Source organism: Ambystoma mexicanum, chromosome 6p (assembly GCF_040938575.1).
Source record: "Ambystoma mexicanum isolate Mex_15411 chromosome 6p, UKY_AmexF1_1, whole genome shotgun sequence".
Classification (NCBI taxonomy): domain Eukaryota; kingdom Metazoa; phylum Chordata; class Amphibia; order Caudata; family Ambystomatidae; genus Ambystoma; species Ambystoma mexicanum.
In genome coordinates this window covers 1,057,224,805-1,057,243,422 of record NC_090935.1, presented here as the reverse complement: position 1 = coordinate 1,057,243,422, position 18,618 = coordinate 1,057,224,805, and positions in this window count along the sequence as shown.

Here is an 18,618-nt window from a genome sequence, read left to right as displayed (position 1 = left end):
AGGTTATTACAAAATCAAACTCGGCGAAGAACAATGCCCAACGGAGTTGGCGTGAAGATTGGGCCTTGGCTACCTTTAGGTATTGTAAGTTGCCGTGATCAGTGATGACCGTAATGGTATGCCTGGCACCCAGCAGATAGTGCCGCCAAGCCTTGAAGGCGGACTTGATGGCCAACAGTTCCTTGTCGGTTATAGCATAATTTAATTCGGGAGCCGAAAACTTTCTTGACCAAAACGCCACTGGCTGCAGCTGGTTAGTTTCGGGATCCTTTTGGGAGAGCACTGCTCCCATAGCTGAACTGGATGCATCTGTTTCCACTATGTAGGGAAGCTCTGGGCGCGAGTGTCGTAATACAGGAGCGGACGTGAATTTCTTTTTTAACTCTTGGAAGGCGTTCTCGGCTTCTTCTGTCCATGTAAAGCGTTTATTCTTTCGCAATAGTGTTGTAATGGGATGTACAATGTGTGAGAAGTCCGGGATAAACCTGCGGTAGAAATTGGCAAAGCCGAGCATGCTTTGCACTCCTTTAACTGAGCTTGGCGAAGGCCAATTAAGAATTGCGTCCACCTTCCGTGTATCCATCCGGATTCCTTTCGGGGTCAGAATAAATCCAAGAAACTCTACTTCCGTAGTGTGAAAGATGCACTTTTCCAGTTTATCGTATAACTTATACTGGTGTAACTTTTCTAGGACTGCTCGGACGTGCTTTACATGATCGGATTCTGATAGGGAGTATACTAAGATATCGTCGATGTAAACGACTACACAAACATTGATGAGCTCTCGGAAGACATCGTTCATGAAGAACTGGAAGGCTGCTGGTGCATTACACAGTCCGAAAGGCATCACCTGGTACTCAAATTAATCCGTACTTGGTGCGAAAAGCAGTCTTCCATTCGTCACCCTCTTTGACGCGTACCAGATGATATGCCCCCCGAAGGTCTAATTTTGTGTATATACAAGCGTTCTTTACCTGGTCTAGTAGTTCAGGGATCAAAGGCAATGGGTACCGATTCTTGATAGTTATCTGATTCAGCGCGCGGTAGTTAATGCATGTTCTAAGGTCGCCTTCCTTTTTTGGCACGAAGAACAAAGCGGAAGATGCAGGGGACTTGGACGGGCGGATGAAGCCATTAGCAAGATACTGGTCTAGGTACTGGCGCAAGTGGAGATTTTCAGGTTCCATGAGGGCATAGATTCTGCTGCAAGGTGGTTGTGCTCCTGGTATGAGATCTATTTGACAATCACACGATCTGTGCGGTGGTAAGGTGTTTGCCTGCTCCTTTTGAAAGACATCCTGAAAGTCTTGGTATTCAGCAGGTAATTGTATGGCAGCTGGGATTATTGGGGCCAGTACTGAATTTAGAGTTCGGAGACGAGTTCAGTCTGCTGCAGAACCCGGTGTCTGAGCCCCTGTGAGGAGCTGCTGCGACGGACTCTGCTCCTTTAAGGCAGAGGACCTGCCTACAAAAGCTGTGTGTCAGCGCGGAGCGCGGCGCAGAGTTCGGAGACGAGTTCTGTCCGCTGCAGTCCGCTGCACGTCCGATTGCAGGCTATCACATCCTGGTAGCGGGCTGAGCTGCAGCTATAATACAATACAAAATGGTGAATACGATATTGAAGGAGGGACCGCAGACTCGGCAAAAATCACTGTTACATCGAAGGAAGCCACCCCAGAGGCTAAACAAGGAGGTAAGCCTGGTGGAATTGTCTGCGCCGAATGATTCAACTGGGTCAATTATAAATATGGATAGACTGGAAACCAGTCGACCGTTGAAAGGCACAGTGCCTTCCCTAGTCTATTTGTCACAGACGGTAATGGGTCTCCCGCAGCCTGAGACTGTTTACACAGGAAATGAGAGTAATGATGTCATAATATCTCATCAAAATATGCATTTAGACAAATTTGAGAGCGGCATCGTTGAACCGGAAAAAGCTTTTTCGCCTTCGGTCTACATTGACGCTTATGAAACCCCACAAATCTCTCCCTATGAATTAACTGACCTTGTTGGGTATTAACATTCCAAATGTCCTATCTCAGACCAAAGTCTCACTGCCTCCCCCCCTGGCAGATCATAGAAGAGCAGGAATGCAGTCCACACCTTTTTCTCCAATGTTGCCACTTGTCACAAAAAACATACCTATGTCTTCAATACCTTTCAGTACTATGAAAGCGGTTGGCGTGAACACAGTTAATGAAATAAACTCGGGGGAGGGGGCAAGTTTTGATCCTATGCCGACTGAATTGCTGAATGTAAGGATGCCTGAAATCGCCATAGCGGCGGAGAAAGACCTTAGTCAAGGGGTCTGCCTTGAGGCCGTGGGCACAAATAAAACACAGGCACTTCAGAGGCAAAAATCACAAGACTTTTCCAGAGGCAAGAAACCTACAGAAGTACCATCGACTGAACTCTCAGGACGCGAAGCAAGGTTAGCTACAAGGCTAAAAGCCGACTTCTTAGCAACCTATGAGCGCTTAAACGATAGCTTTCGGCAAAATCAAATGGCACATTCATCTAGAAAAGAACCGGCAGACATCAATTTAGTAGGGAATTCATCTTGGAATACATCATTCAGGTCTGAGGGTTCTATGTCAGCTGTAGACAACTTGATATTTCAAAAATCGGACGCAAACTTGGAATCGGTAGGCTCAAAGGATGCAGAGGCCAGAGCTGTCATGAGCAACTCTAAGTTGACTGGTCGGAGAAAGGAAAAGAGAGCCCCCCCTGGAGAGAACCAAGATGCCTCTGAACAAGAAAGGCCTGAACCCCCCTCTAAAAGCTCACTATCCACAGCGGCCGGAATACAAATCCACAATAATGTATTGGCCGCAACATCAATTGCCTTATTACCTTTTATGAAATTGTATGAATCCCTGCATGATGCTGTGAGTGACCAATTGACGCTTCTGGCTTCTGTTAATGCAAAGATTTCAACTTTAGAAACCTTTTCCCAAGCAATAACGCACAGAATGGATTATGAAGCTGAAACATCCCTTAAATGGCAAAACAGATTATGCGAACTTGCTCGCCAGGCAAATGGTGATAATGCGGGCTTAATTGATGCAGTAATCGAATGCACAAAATGGATGCGCCATAATAATCCAACGAATAGCCGGACAGGAAGGGCGGGAGCTTATGACTTGCCTAGATTACCACCATCGACTGAATCATCAAATGATAAGCCCGGCGTGATTCCAAAGCCTTGCTTCAAGCTCTCAGGACTGTCCAGCTGTAATACGGGCACTGCGTGTCCAGTTAATGAGCAAACGAATATTGAGAAAAACGTCGTTGACGTAAGTGACAGGGGCGCGAAGTCAAACGAAGCAAGCACAAAGCAAACGTTGCGTGTCCAGCTCAACTCCCTGTCCCAACAAGAAGCATCCGACAATACCAATAATGGTGTTGTGATTAAAGCATCAGCGGAGCAGGAGCAAGCACAAGGGGAACGGTTCCCATGGCCAGAGGTGGAAAGAACTGTCCCAGGAAACTTATCCGAAATACTCTCATTTGGGATCTTTAATAAATCCACAACAGCAGAGAAAGCGAGTAAAAACCAACCCCTGGATAAAAAGAGAGGGGGAAAAAACTTACAGACGCGATCTACCCAGAGGCAAGTGGCCAAACGCGCGCGTAAAACGAGCAGCAAAAAATTCATTCGGAATTTATCAACACCGCCACGCCTGTCTATGTTTCAACGTCAGGCGAAACAACCAAAGGAGTCTGATAATCCTATAAAAGAAACCGAATCAACGAGAGTGCCTAAACGGTGCTTGAAAAGAACAAGAAACTGTTCAGGTTGTAAGGACAACGAAACATATGAGTCATCTATTGACTTATGTGAATTCTCAACCTACTCAATTGACGACGACGAAGAAAGAGAAGTGGCTGACCCCACGGTAGAAGAATCACCGGGTGACACGGGTAAAGCCAAAGAGACTCAGCCCAGACCGGGTCTTCGAACGGTCATTCCACCACAAGTAAGTGGGCAAGCAAGCAAAAACAACAAAAAGGTGCCTCTGCCTTTGCCATCAAGTACGGAAGTAGAAGAGCAGAGCAGTAAATCGCCAGCTGCCCGTGCCCAGCCAAATGAAATGTGCGGCAAATTAAATCCGAAATAAACAAGAGCACAAATTGAAAAGCTTGGTAGAAATTCTAATTTGAAAAACACAGAGTCGAATGCTCCATTCGTGAGAGGCATCTGGAAAATACAAATCAAAAATGTCCTGCCAGAACAAAAAGAAGTAAATTTGAATCGTCGGAACATACTAAAACTTCTACAATGCATCCCAACTCTCCGAGCTACCAAATCAGATGACATAGCGGTAGTTGAGTGTATGTCTGAAGACCATCTGGACTGGGTAAACTTGCATCTTAATTCCAGCACGCTAAAGAAAGCCGTAAAGGATGCTGCTGCCGACTTTTTGTTCTTCGGATTCGAAATTATATGTGCTGATGCTCAGGACGTAGAAAGCTTCCCCTACTCTTCTATGGAACAAACAGAGAATGAAAGAAGAAGAAAAGAACTGTGGGACCATATAAGGATAAAGCGATCATCGTGCCGAAGTCACGCAACACAAACTAGACAGTAGCTCAGCGTAGATGGATTTGACAGTAACAATCAATTAATATCATGGAACACACGAGGTTTTTCCCATCTTTTTGAAGGACAATGGCAATTAGCAGACAAAACTTCAATTATATGCTTACAAGAAACATGGCTACGTGAATGCGCAGTGTGCGATGGATATACAGTCCTTTTCAACCCGGCAGGAAAGAACTTGTTTGGTCGTCACTTCTCTGGTTTGATAACCATGATAAATAACAGCGAGGACTGGAAGATTCTGTCAACTAAGAATCCAAACATGTTCGCACAAGTCACGACAATTCAAGATTCCAGGTCCTTAAACTCCAGAGACCAGGTGACTCTGATAGTGAACATTTATTGGAACCCAGCAATGATTTCACAATCAAGATTTATTTCTGAGGTTATGTCCGCAATCGACGAATGTTTACTCTCCTATACTGATCCTGCAATTATAATATGTGGGGATTTCAACTATTCTTGGGTAAATAACCCTCCGACAAAAAGTATAACATCTACATCGAGCAGCAATGAACATATGCAGGATCGGGGTGAAAGATGGGCAAAGGAACTTGCCCTTAGAGACTGCTCTATGCTGAATGGCTGCACTCGTGGCGACATCCCCCCGGGTCCTACCTGGAAGGGAGGAGATTTAAAGAAGACGCTCGATTATATATGGGTATCTAGGAACTTTTTGGAACAAATAATCACTCTCAAAGTCACCGAGACAATAAAAAGTGACCATGACGCACTAGTGCTGAAATGGCTGAAAGTTCAAAAAACAACCTTGATAAAATACTCGGAGAGGATAACCATAAACAATGGAGCAAATAGACTACGTCTGAATGCACCAAAGCTGGTCAAGACAATATCCCGTTTTGCTAACGCGATCGACACAACGGCAAGGATAAATTATATATTGTTATTACATCAATACAAAACGAAGTCAAACAAACGAAAAAGGCAAGATGTCGAAGTAAAACATACTTTTAACCCAATAATAAAACAAGAGAAGCAAAATCTTCGGAACGACATCAGGCTCTTAAGAAAGGATCCTAATGCCTGTAATAATATACTAATTCAAAAAAGAAAACAGCGTTACCGAAACTGGATGAAATCTTTCAACTTGAGTCGAGTCCAAGCCCAAGCCGAACAAATGCTGAAACTTATTATGCAAAAAGATAGTAGACATATTTGGGAGATAATTAACACAGGTGGGATTAAACATACTTATGCAATGTCAAATGGAGTAAGTGGAGCAAGCTGGGTGGCGCATTTTACTACCATATTTGATGATTGCAACTGCATTAAGGTCCCCCAATTAGTGCTCCCTGATGTAAGATGGAATGTGGCAGACGCAGAGGAAGATATTAATCGGGAAATCCAGAAGCTAAACTCTTCCAGAGCAGTCGGCCCCGATGGTATTTCAAACATGATGCTAAAAAACCACAGCTCTATATGGGCAAATCTGATGAGTATTCTATTCGAAAGAATTGCTCTGGAATGAGTACTGCCTGACTCTTGGTCCAAGGCGGTGGTTGTTCCGATATTCAAAAAGGGTAATCGGGACGACCCAAACAATTATCGCCCGATTGCCCTTTTGGATACAATTGGAAAAGTATTTGGGTCCTTTCTCCAGAAACGTCTAGCTCACTGGGCTGAAGATGTTGCAGCTGTTGATCGACGTCAAACCGGATTTACAAAAGGTGTGGGGGTTGAGCTTAACCTGGTGCTTTTGAACTGCCTAAAACTAGATGCACTGAGGCGTAAGAAAAAACTATATATCGCCTTTATAGATCTGAGTCAGGCTTTCGACAGCATAAATCGTAACCTGCTGTGGAAAAAACTTCATGATTGGAAATGTCCAAGTGAGCTGCTAGCCCCTCTGATTGCGCTACATTCCAACACATCCATTAGAGTTCGGCTAAATGAGCAAGGCGACTTATCTGATGAGATATTGACAAAACGAGGAGTCAAACAGGGTTGCCCTTTAGCAGCCCAGTTATTTAAGCTCTTCATTTCTGATCTATCTCTAATATTAAGTGAATTAAGAGTTTTTCCTCCGTTGGTGAATGGTCATGAATTAAGTTGGGCTGTCTACGCCGACGATATTGTGTTTATGGACTCCACTCCTATCGGACTGCAGCGCCTGCTAAATGAATTCCAGAAATATTGCATGCAAAATGACCTACGAATTAATACCAAAAAGTCAAAAATCATCGAGGTGGGTCACTGTAAACCAAAGAAGACATGTAACTTTGAATGGAGGATAAATAATGAACTCCTTGCGATAACTGATAGCATAAGATACTTAGGTGTTTTGTTTAACAACTCAATTCGAGAATGGGAGTGGTCTCAAGACTTGGTGGCCCGGATGAAAATGTTTGCTTTGCAAGGGGCAAAATTGCATGCAGCTTACGGAAAATTCACTCTAAAGCCGGTTCTATCATTCTACCTTCAAAAGGTAGTTCCCGCTATAACTTTTGGGAGTGAAACATGTTGGAATCTTCCAGAAGACTTGTGGGACAAGCTTGAAGGTAGATTTTGGCGTAAAGTGTTGAGATTACCAAATAGCTCATCAACTGTGGCAATACGATATGAGCTATGTATTGAGGCTCTATATGGAACTGTTCTGTGGAAATCAATCTCCTTGTTTAGGAAAATGCGGACGGAGATGGTAGTAAAACCATATGAAATACTACACTCTGTTTCTGAACATTCATCTGCCTTTTTATTAAAGGAGTGGGAGAAAAAACGACTTCTTGTATTAGAAGATGCTGGAGTTTCTGTAGAGACTGTAATACTTCGCCCCCAAATTGCGAAGAAAAAAATTCGTCACCATAACTGGCTAAAAAATGAAGAACGCCGAAACAAACTGACAACTTCTCTGGACCTTGGAAGTGCGCTAAACAAACTTGATGCAATTCCAAAATTTTTGGAGAAATTTCCTTCACAATCCCATCGTAATATGTTCCTGCGGATGAGACTAAATCTATATAAAACTAGGGAGATACAGCTCCTGAGGCATGATCCACTGGTGCAGACGGCAGAATGTAGATTCTGCAAACTTGGCCAAGAATCGGTGAGACACGTAATATTAGACTGTGAAGCCATTACAGCGCAGCGTAGTCTGCATTTAGACCGCTTTGCTCCCTCGTCAGGAAACATGGATGCCTGGTGGTGTTACCTGATCGCAGGTTTCAACACTCAGTTAACCTGCGCAATAATAAATTTTATGGACGCACTACAGCTAAACAATTTGTAATGTAATTAGTGATTTTAGCTAGTGAAGACCTTGAGGACTTGAGGCACAAATGTAACAAATGTAACAAAAGGTTTTTCTTTCTTTTGTAATAAACTAATGTTACAATAAAAAAAAAATAAAAAAAAATTTAGAGTTCTCTTTGGGTAACAGGTGTTAGCACATTCTGGGAAGGTTAGTCTCTTCTCTCGCCAATCAATACAGGGATTGTGTTTTTCCGACCAAGGGATTCCCAGTATCAGTTGAAACTGTGGAGCCTTGATTAAATCAAACACCATAACCTCTTGGTGTCCATCCTGACCCAGCAAAGTCATCTCTGCAGTGGAATGAGTTACGGGCCCAGAGGCAATTTCAGTTCCATCAACAGTGGTGACGACATCGGTAGTGGTCTTTCGGGTGAGAGGTAGATTCATCCTGGAAGCCAATCCGTAGTCCAAATAGTTTCCTATGGCTCCACTATCTACGTACGCCTTTACCGCGTGCATGCGTGATGGCTGCTCTGGATATATAAGGACCATGGGTATGGTGAAATGCGAGGTCAGAGTGTCCTTCTTTAAGCTCGGCAAGCTGACCTCTACGATTGCCGGGCGTGATCGTTTCCCGAGTCAGGTTTCAAGTGGTTTTCGTCTGCTGCTCCTATAGTTTTCTTTAGTTGGTTTTACAGGGCAGTTCCGAAGGAAATGACCAGTAGCTCCACAATATAAACATAATTGCTGTTGCCGTCTTCTTTCCCTTTCCTTCTCGGTTAAGGGTCCTCTAACCCCCCCGATTTGCATGGGTTCTGAGGCATCTACCCCCTTCGAGGGTACGTAGGTTTTAACCAAGACCTTGTTTTCAAACTTGGTTCGATCAGCCTTTCTGGTTTGAAGTCTGTGATCTAACTGGACCACAAAATCTATATATTCAGCACAGTCTAAAGGCGGGTTCACGACTTGGGCTAAAACATCCTTGAGTTCTCCCCGAAGCCCTCGATGGAATAATGTAATTCGCTTGGCTTCAGGCCATTCGGTTTCCACAACTAATCTATTGAAAGTTGCAATGTAAGATAAAAGATCCTGATTACCTTGCCGTAAGGATAAAAGTTCGTTATCCAAAGCCTGTCCTTGGGAATGTCGGGCGAACAGTCTTTCCATGCTAGTTCGAAAACCTTGGAAATCTCGAAGAATCGGGCCATCCTGATTTACTAGCGGAATGGACCAGTCCGCTGCACTGCCGCTGAGATATGACAGTACAAAAGCTACCTTGGCTTGATCGTTTGGGAAAGCTCCAGGTCTACATAAAAAGTGTAAGCGACATTGATTCATGAATATACCAAACCTTTTAGGGTCTCCGGCGAAGCGTTCAGGCGGAGCCAAGGGAACGGCTCCAGGAAGGTTTATCTGCACAGGGTTACTCGGTGGCACCGGAGCTGGGCTGGCCCCGAGTCCAGGTAGAGGTGTTTGTCCAGCCTGGCTTTGTAATAGCTGTCTGGCCAAATCATCAGTTTGTTCTTTTGACACTATCAATTCTCTCCTGAGGGCATTGGCTTCCTGGCGGGCGGAATGCACTTCGGCCCTTAGTTCCCCTAATAATTGGGCCAACTGATCGGTTTCCGAGGTCTCCATGACGCCCAGGTGGGTATTTGTGGGTAGGCTTCGCGTTCTGTTACGCTCACCTGATTCCCACGGGGGCGTCGATCTGGACTGGCTCGCTGTTGCTTCCACCAGAGTAACACGTAGAGCCGAGATGACAGACTGGACAGACCCACTTAGCTTCGTTTGTTGGACTCGTACGAATATCTTTCTGCAATGGAGAAAGGGAATTAACCTCCCGTAATCTGAGCGTTAACCCGCCTTCCCACTCCCCTTGTCTGCCCACAGAACACTCCTGAAGTTCCCTCTTAATCTCACCTGAAGATTTGGAAAGATGAGCTCTCCATCCTACGTCGAGCGCAGGGGCACGTAGACGACCAGTTACTTCACTGGCGTGGAGGAATTGGTGAGTTCCAGTATTGACTCTAAGTCCAATTGTTCGTAAGAGTTCAAAAGTCTGATCTTCACTCTGCCAGATTCCTTGCAGGTTGCGGATTTAAACCACCAGAAGAGTTCCAAGTGGCAATTGGTAAGATCCTGGTAAGTCTATTGTGGTTCTCCCCTTTGGGGCCGGGGTACAGCGATGATGCAGAATTAACTGCGCCGACCCGAAATGATGTGAGTACCCCCCTGTGGTAAATCAGGTAAGTCTTTGGGGTTAGGTTGTATTGTCCTTGTTTTTTCCCCTTAGGGGCCGGGGTGCGGCGGTGATGCGGGATTGACTGGGCCGACCCGAGATGAGGTGAGCACCCCCCTGTGGTAATCAGGTAAGTCTTTGGGGGTGATTTGTATTGTCCTTGTTTTTCCCCTTAGGGGCCGGGGTGTGGCAGTGATGCAGAATTGACTACGCCGACACGAGATGTGGTGAGTACCCCCCTATGGTAAATCAGGTAAGTCTTTGGGGGTGGTTTGTATTGCCCTTGTTCACCTATCTGTTCTTGTCTCCCCCAAGTGTTGAAGAATGGCCTGGAGATGCTGGATTCGCGATGGAGTAAAGGAATGCAGCCTCGGTTGGTGAGTTCAGCGCGGCTCTGCGAGGTGCATGGCAATGCACCTGAGAAGGCTTCTCTCTTCCAGATCGACGATGTGCTGGATCAAGGATTCAGGTAAGGGTTTTCTTCTGACCTCTTCTCCTTCTCCTTTTCTTGTTCCAGGTGTTCCAGGTGTTCCAGGGCTGAAGCAGGCGTGGCTGAAGACTGGAGCTGCTGAAGACACGGTGAGCGTTACGCTGCAGCAAGCAGAATAACGCGAAGCACGTGTGGCTGTCCGGGTGTGGCTTAAATAGCCTTGGAAGAAGTCCCAGGTAAGTATTCTTCCACAGCCCCACCCGAGAGGAAAGGAGTCCCTGAGGTAAAGTAGTCCCTTTAAGCCTCATTTGGCTTGTGGCTTCGTGCAGCATGGTCTGCATCAGGTAGGTATGCAGCATGGTCTGCAACAGGTAAGATTTCTGTTATGAGCCTGGCGCCCATGGCGCCAGGACTGACTTTATTCTTATGAGCCTGGCGCCATAGGCGCCAGGACTGTAGCCAAAGAGCCTCTAACTGGGGTTTTTGGGCATGCTTCAAGTGGCATGATGCCTGCTTCCGGGGTTGCTGGGCCTGGTCTGGCTTTCCGGGGGCAGGCATCGTGACATCTATAGGGGTTGGTTGGTGTGTAGATGTTTAGCTCTTTAAATTCTGCTACGTAGAGATTAGCGAGGGCCGGTGCAAATGTAGCCCCCATGGCGGTCCCTGAACATTGTTGGTAGAAGGTCTCTTTGTGTAGGAAGAAGTTTCGAGTTAGTGCTAGTTCGGCCATCTGCATAATTGTTTCTATTGGTACTGCCGGTGGGGTCTCCAATTCTCGTAGTACTTTTTCCACAATTTGCAATGTGGCTGTTTGTGGAATGTTGGTATATAATGCTTTGATGTCTAGTGTCACCAAAAATTGAGTTGCTGGATCAAAAGTGACCTCGTGAAGCATGTTCAAGACGCTCATTGTATCTTTCAAGTAGGAGCGCATCTTTGGGATTTCCGGTCTTAGAAAGAAATCGACGAATTGTGATAAAGGTTCCAAGATGGATTCAATCCCTGCTACGATAGGTCTTCCCGGCGGGGGTGTTATGCCCTTGTGCACTTTTGGTAGCACATAGAATACTGGTAATTTTGTGGGGACATGGCCAATTTGCTCCTAAAAAGAGAGCAAAAATGGGTCTTCCGGCTGAAATCAGACCAATTAGGGCTGAATGAGAATATCCCCTGGCAAACTATGATTAGCTAAACCTCTGGGCACAAATACAATAAGTTCTAAATGTCCTCCAGATATGCCAGCAAATGACATGAATTCAGTCACCTACATGTATAAATCCCATATAAAACCATGCCCACCAATTTCAATCCACATGGATATGTACAATTGTGGGTGTTTATCCACAAAACATCTTGCAGGTATGACGTTTACAAAACAGTGACAACCTGCAGACCCAGAATGAAGCCATTTAACCTTTGAGCTACAAGATGACATATATAACAACATATGGGCAAGGAACGATATCAGCCTGTACAAGTAAGAGCAATTGCACACTCCCGTTCTCAATTATCCAACACGGCCCCGGCACAATAATATGTGCAGGGTGAGCAGAGACCAAAGTGGCCAGGCACCAGTGTCTGACTGACAGAGATGCCTGTCTTCCGGGTAACACGCATTTGCGACAACCAATGCAATGCAACGTTTTTCCTGGCAGCCAACACATGACCTGTGGCGGATTGTGAACGCACGCTCAGGTCAAATAATATAACGCGATGCGTTCGGCAACAGTCACATGACCTGTGACGGACTGCACAACGGGCCAGGCAGACGGACGCTGCAGATGTCCTTTCGTGTACGGACGAACTACAGCACATAGCACCTGAAACAACCAGGTAAGACCTAGTATCCACGGGCCGGAATCAAAGACAAATGCGGAGGGATTACGGCCCGGGAGTAAGTGACTTGCGTCACACACTTTTCGGCTCCGGGTTGTTTTATCATCTCGCTCCCCGCATTGCTTTACAATTGTTTTATAATTCTGAGAGTAAAAAGACCAGGACATAGAGATAGGGCGCATACTAACCCCCGCTCACTTTTGCCAGGTCAGGACTCCACCTCTGACCACCGAGGACACAATTTACCGTAGGAATCTTTTCCGCATGACCCCAGATGAAAACACCATGTCAGGTCAACTGTAACAATCAGGTTAGTGACCCCTAATGGTTCCCAACGCGATATGATGTATATATATATATATATTATAGATATTGTATACACCAGGGTCCTGTTGAATAATGCACTGCAAATGGCATGCATAGACTACAAAATAACACCAGTAGGCGAAAATATGCAAAGTTGTGGGAAAATAGTAAATGGAACATAGACTAACACCAGATTGTGAATTATGATAAGAGGCAAGAACCAATCATATCTCGTGTTGTGTATTTACAGTTTGAATAGTACCAATAGAACTGTTCATTAGAAAGCCATGAATGGCAGTTATTAACGAAACGGTGACGTGTGTATATTGTTGTTTTTGTTACACAGGGTCACCCGTCTGTCCCAGCCAAAGGACACATTAAGGAGGTGGTAAAGTAACTCTCCCGCCTTCTTTATTTGCTTGAAATCCAACTATTGGTATGTACTAATTAGACCTACCTCCTAGTTGAAAACCATAAGACTGTCCTGAAGAAAGTGACCACATCACACACGCTGTCGCTGAAACCGGTATACAGTAATTGCTACAGTCTATTGATACAAATGCAACTTTCTATATATGAGCAATATTTTACCTCACTCCACTATATGCAGTAAGAATAACATCTAGGGAAACTTATACTCAAGTGAGGATCGTCTTTATGTTGGTTTAAAACACAATTTGTGAGTTTTTATACAATTTGTTTGTATTTGTGTTTCTTCTTTTTAAACTTTGATGTGTGTGGTTGTTACACAATCCCAGAGTCATTAAAGATTTTATAACCCAGTGGATGTGTACACACCCAACCACTACACTACCGAGTGTAAACCTGGCTATTTGTTTCTTCCAATACAGACACATAGTGGAAGAGAGTGGTTGAGGAGCATGACTTCAACAAGGCTGAATGTTATTAACAACAACTAGAAGTAAATAGTTTATTTTCTTATTCTGTCTCCTATTTGTAGGCGATACACCAGCGCTACACAGGGACAGATTTGGGTAGGAGAAAGGGATTTTCAGAAATTCAACTCTATCCCTTTCTGTCCTCTCCCACAGCCTTGTTTTTTCTGCGAGTGGCTAAATCCACAACAGTTTTCTGTTGTCTCCCTTTAAAACTAATTCTGCCCTCAACCACAGTAGTTTTATCCATAAAGCAGGCGGCTTGCCTGTTTTTGAAGATCAGACGTGCTTTGGTTTTAACCAAATTAGAATCACAGTTGCCATTTGCCCTACAATTTGTGGTATCACCTTTAGGAATCAACAGTGTAGGAACATGGACATTCACCAATGTGCAAATTCCTCCCCAATTTTTAGGCAGTCTGATGTAGGCTCTTGATCCACAAGCCCAATAGTGATCCATGATTACTGCTGTTCCATGCATCATTCCTGGTGCATTGAACATTCGTCCACAGTTCTGATTTCCCCCATTTTTCTTGTACCATTGTTCCTGAAGCTTAACTTAGAACTGTCCAATGGTACTATCTGCAAGGGTCCTCCTCTGTCTTCGACCCATGTAAGTAGTCCAGCAAGTCTTGGCCACAATGACTTGCATAACATTTGTGCATTCTCAATTGTTTCTTTGTCGTATCTGATGATCATCCATGCACTGCAGATCACCACTCCTTTCTCCCATCCGTCTGGTGACAGAACTGTTCCCCAAATTTGCATTTGTCCTCTGTTCTTCCATCTTTGAGTGTCTTCTGCAGATTTTCCTTTGACATCAAGTTTTTTGTTCACTTCTCATCCAATGCTAGCTCCTTTCACTCCTGGTTTCTCATATCTGATCACATGATTTCTCGTATGGGCTCTGTGTCCTGTCTTTATATCTTGTATGTAGTCATCTTCATCTGGACCTGTCTTTTCAGTTGCCCATTTAAGAGAAGCATCACTTCCCATAAACTGACCTCTGGTTTTGCAAATTGCTATGTGCGAAAAGCAATGAGCTGTAGGAAAATCAATTTCCGTTGCTATGAAGATCTTTGACTACCCCATGCTGTATGGCAAGAGTGCACATATGAAGCATACTTCATCTGACTTCCTTCTTCCAACTTCTTTCATGTGTTGGTACCATGTGTTGTTTCCCACGTTTGTTGTGCTGGCTAGATAATCATTTAGTTCATAATTGTCTTCTGGGGTGCTTCTTTTAATTCTCAAGGTCTTCATGTAGTTTTCTATAACCACATCTCTGAATACATCAGTATAACTTCTTCTGGCTGGTTGAAATGCAGCAACATCCATCCGGGTTATCTGCGTAGAAGAAAGTTCAGCAAGTATTTCTTTATCCCTCTGTTCCTTTCTGACAATAGCTAAAATTGGCCATATAGATTCTGCTATCATCTCTGCACGTGATTTTTCTGTGGGACTTGTGCTTGGGCTTTGTGTTACTGGACCAGGTGTGTCTGCATCTGTGTGGGCCCAACCTTTGTCAACCCCTTATTTTGCCTGTTCCGCCGACCCTGTCTCCAGCGTTCAAAAGTAGTGTTTGAAAAAAGTGCTGTGTGTGATGTATTACTAATAACATCTATTTCGATCTCAGGTATCTGTCCATTTTTTCTAGGGACAGGAATGCCAATGAATGGCCTGGGTTGCCTTGTAGTTGCCATGTTTACATTTTCCTTCTGCTCAGAAACATATCCAGGAATGTATGCATCATGCTCTCCTATATAAAAAGCTGTCCTAACTGTCAGTGAAAGCAATATGAGTATGAATACAATACATGTGTAAACAATGCAGTGGTAGGTGATCCTACAGCATCTGCTTCTGGGCAAATCTGCTCTTCTGTCCTCTTGGGGCAACACAAAGTTGCTGCTTTGATTGCCCATCTCAATCATTTGATGCTAAGGAAGGAAAAACACTTTTTAATGACTGCATTTTTAGATTGCTTCTGGAAACTTGTTGTTTTTTTCAGCATTCGTCCTCAATCAACTAGCTGCTTTCTGGAAGCAATTCCTTCACCAGTCGCGGTGCAAATGTTCCTTTATCGTCAAAAAAGATGATTTCTGCGAGCTTCTATAAATTCTGCTTCATTAACCAGTTCCAATCAATGCCTCGAAGCTGCTTCAGTCCAGATGACATTGTAGCTTCCCTGTCAGCATGAACAAAGTTTTAGGTTTTATCACTTCTTGGATCTGTCCCTCAGAGGAAAGTGTCCACACAGCTCTGTGATTTCTTTCAGAATAGATCATTACCTGGATGATGATCCCTTCCAGGATCACATTCAAATTTACAGTATTTCTTGGGTCTCTAAGAAATGTTACCCCATCAGTGTGTCTTCCAAAGATATGCGGGTAGTCTTCAATTAAACAAAAAAACACCACACTAACCAGTCTATGTGCTGCGTCGGGTGATAGGGGCATTTGTGTTTTCCTCACTGTACTCAGGCAACTTCAAAAACTCTTCAGTGATGATTATGCGCAATCTTCTAATGAGCTTTTCATTATCGGAATTACCAATAAAATCTGGATTGCAGCAAGTTCTCCCCACCAGTGATGGATACGAACGTAACATCAACTCAAAATACAGAAATCTGTGCCTAGAAAGGTCATCACTGGGTAACACCATGAGTAACACTGAACAAGAGCACCGTATAGAAGGAATCAAGGTACTGTATCCTTTTCCAATTGCTGCGTCCACAATCAAAATTTGGCATATCCTTATTCTTATCAAGGCGTAAGTGTGCCTCAGTCCAAAGTTAATAAGCTACTTGTGGCTTTCAAGAATGCAGATCTTATGTTACTCTGCAACTAAGATGCACAGAGTGTTCGAATGTGTCCTTTTACCCTTTTATTTATAGCCAAAAAGGGATTGTCCAAATTAAGCCATGGTCCAACTAAAAAGTTCTTCACGCTTTCCACTTGTCGGGTTATGCGTCCTTCTTCCTCATCATGGATCTTGTCTGCACGTGCTGTGGTTCTTCCCTGATGTTTGTAGCTTCTTCGCGGTGGGGTGTAAGCAGAGGCGTCTCTCCGGTGTAGATTTTTGTGTCTCCCAGGAAGATCCAAGCTCGCCTACCCTGCACTTTGACAACAGATGGCATTTCGTCCTCGACAATGAAAGGACCATGAAAGTGGGGCTTGTCCCACTTTTTCCTTGTGTGATTACGAATCAATATTTTGTCTCCTGGGTAGATTCTTGGACGTAGAAATTCGGGAGTTTGGATTGTTGAAGCACCTCCTTCTGTGTTCTGTACTGCCTTACACCCTCATCTCTGCAACTGTCCTGAAATTACAGAAAAACTAGATGTTAAACAGCTAAAGTAGTTTTGCGGTTCAATTCCTAACATTTCTGGCGTTGGCTGAGCAGCACTTCTAACTTGGGATGGAGGCATTAAAGGCGTTCTCATTCTCCTGCCCATCACTATCTTGTGCGGTGTAAGATGGTGGTCAGAACCTGGTTGGTTCCTTAATGCATACAATGCAGTAGTAGGCAGTTCAACCACCCTTTTTTCAAAGTAAGCTTCAACTTAGCTATTTTTTCTTTTAACAGGCCATTGAGCTTTTCACAGATACCATTTCCTTGTGGATGATAAGCCGAAGAAAACTTGTGTTTTATACCAAGCAGCGAGGTGATTTGCTCGAAAGCTGTATTATCAAAGTGAGGTCCATTATCTGAATTCATGCACCAAGAACTTGGCTGCACAGGTAGAGTCTGGGTGCGTACATGGACCTGCCTCTATCTATCTGGAGAAAGGACATACTACAACAAATAGGTATCTATATCCATTACAAACTTGTACCATGTCGACATAGTCGATATGCAAGTGCTGAAAAGGGCCATTGGGTCTTGGGATGACCCCCCTTTCTATGCGCAGCATATGCCCAGCCGTGAATTGCTGGCAAACAATACAATTTACCATAAAAAATGCAACATGCTCTATTAGGTTCAGTACAAACCAATCCTCAGCAATGGTTACAGCAAGATTCTCTGTAGTTGTATGTGCTGGGGAGTGTAGCTGTTCTAGCGCTAACCATAATAAGGCTATAGGCATCACAGGTTTACCAGTGCTGTCTTGTTGCCACAATGCTTCAGAGCGGTTTAAAGAACTCCCTCTTCACTTCCATAAGTTTTTTTCTTCTTGCGGTGCTTCCCTTGGAGTTCCACTATTTGTGTTTTAGACATATGATTATATCCCTTGTCCACACTTGTCATCACAGTCATTCTTTCATTCACATCAGTGGTTTAGATATTCATTATTCCTATATCTGTATTTGCTGTGCGCTTGGCTTCAGCGTCTGCTGCTTAATTTCTGCACGAGATAAAATCTGTCCCTTTTGTGTGAGCTGTGCATTTGACGACTGCTATGCCCACTGGGAGTTGTGGTGCCTTAATGAGCCTGTCAAATAAAGCTGCGTGCTGCACTGGTGTGCCGTCTGCTCGGAGTTAGCCCTTCCTTTTCCAGCACGCTAATGTTGCATGCACTGTCAGCGTCACATAGGCGGAGTCGCTGTACACTGTCACTTCCTGGTCTGTTTGATTCTCGACTGCGAGCATCAACGCCAATAATTATGCAGCTTGCGCTGAATAATGTGATGGCAATCAAGTATTCACAAGCACTCGAAATTCTCCATTTGTCAAATGTTTCACTACCGCAGCACCTGTATATATTTGCCCATCATTTTGATCAATCCGTGAAGAGCCGTCAATGAAGACAATCCCTCCCCCCACAAGTGCATTCACTTTTACTCCAGGGAGCTCATCACAGAACTCTTCATAGTTCGCACAATCGTGTATAGGTTCTCCTTCGGTAATAGGCTCAGCTATAAACATAGCTGGATTCACTATTTTACATCAGACTATTTTAATCGCTGGGGTCGATATGATTACCTCATAGGCAGAAGCCCATTGAGTAGTCAACGTGCCTTTTTGGTTTTTCTAAAATTGCAAATAATACATGTTCAACGAATAACATCATTGAGCATCCCATCACTATGTTTGTAGCTTTTCTATGGCGAACGCGGTGGCTGCTAAACTTTGTTTGCATGTAAAGTGACCTCTC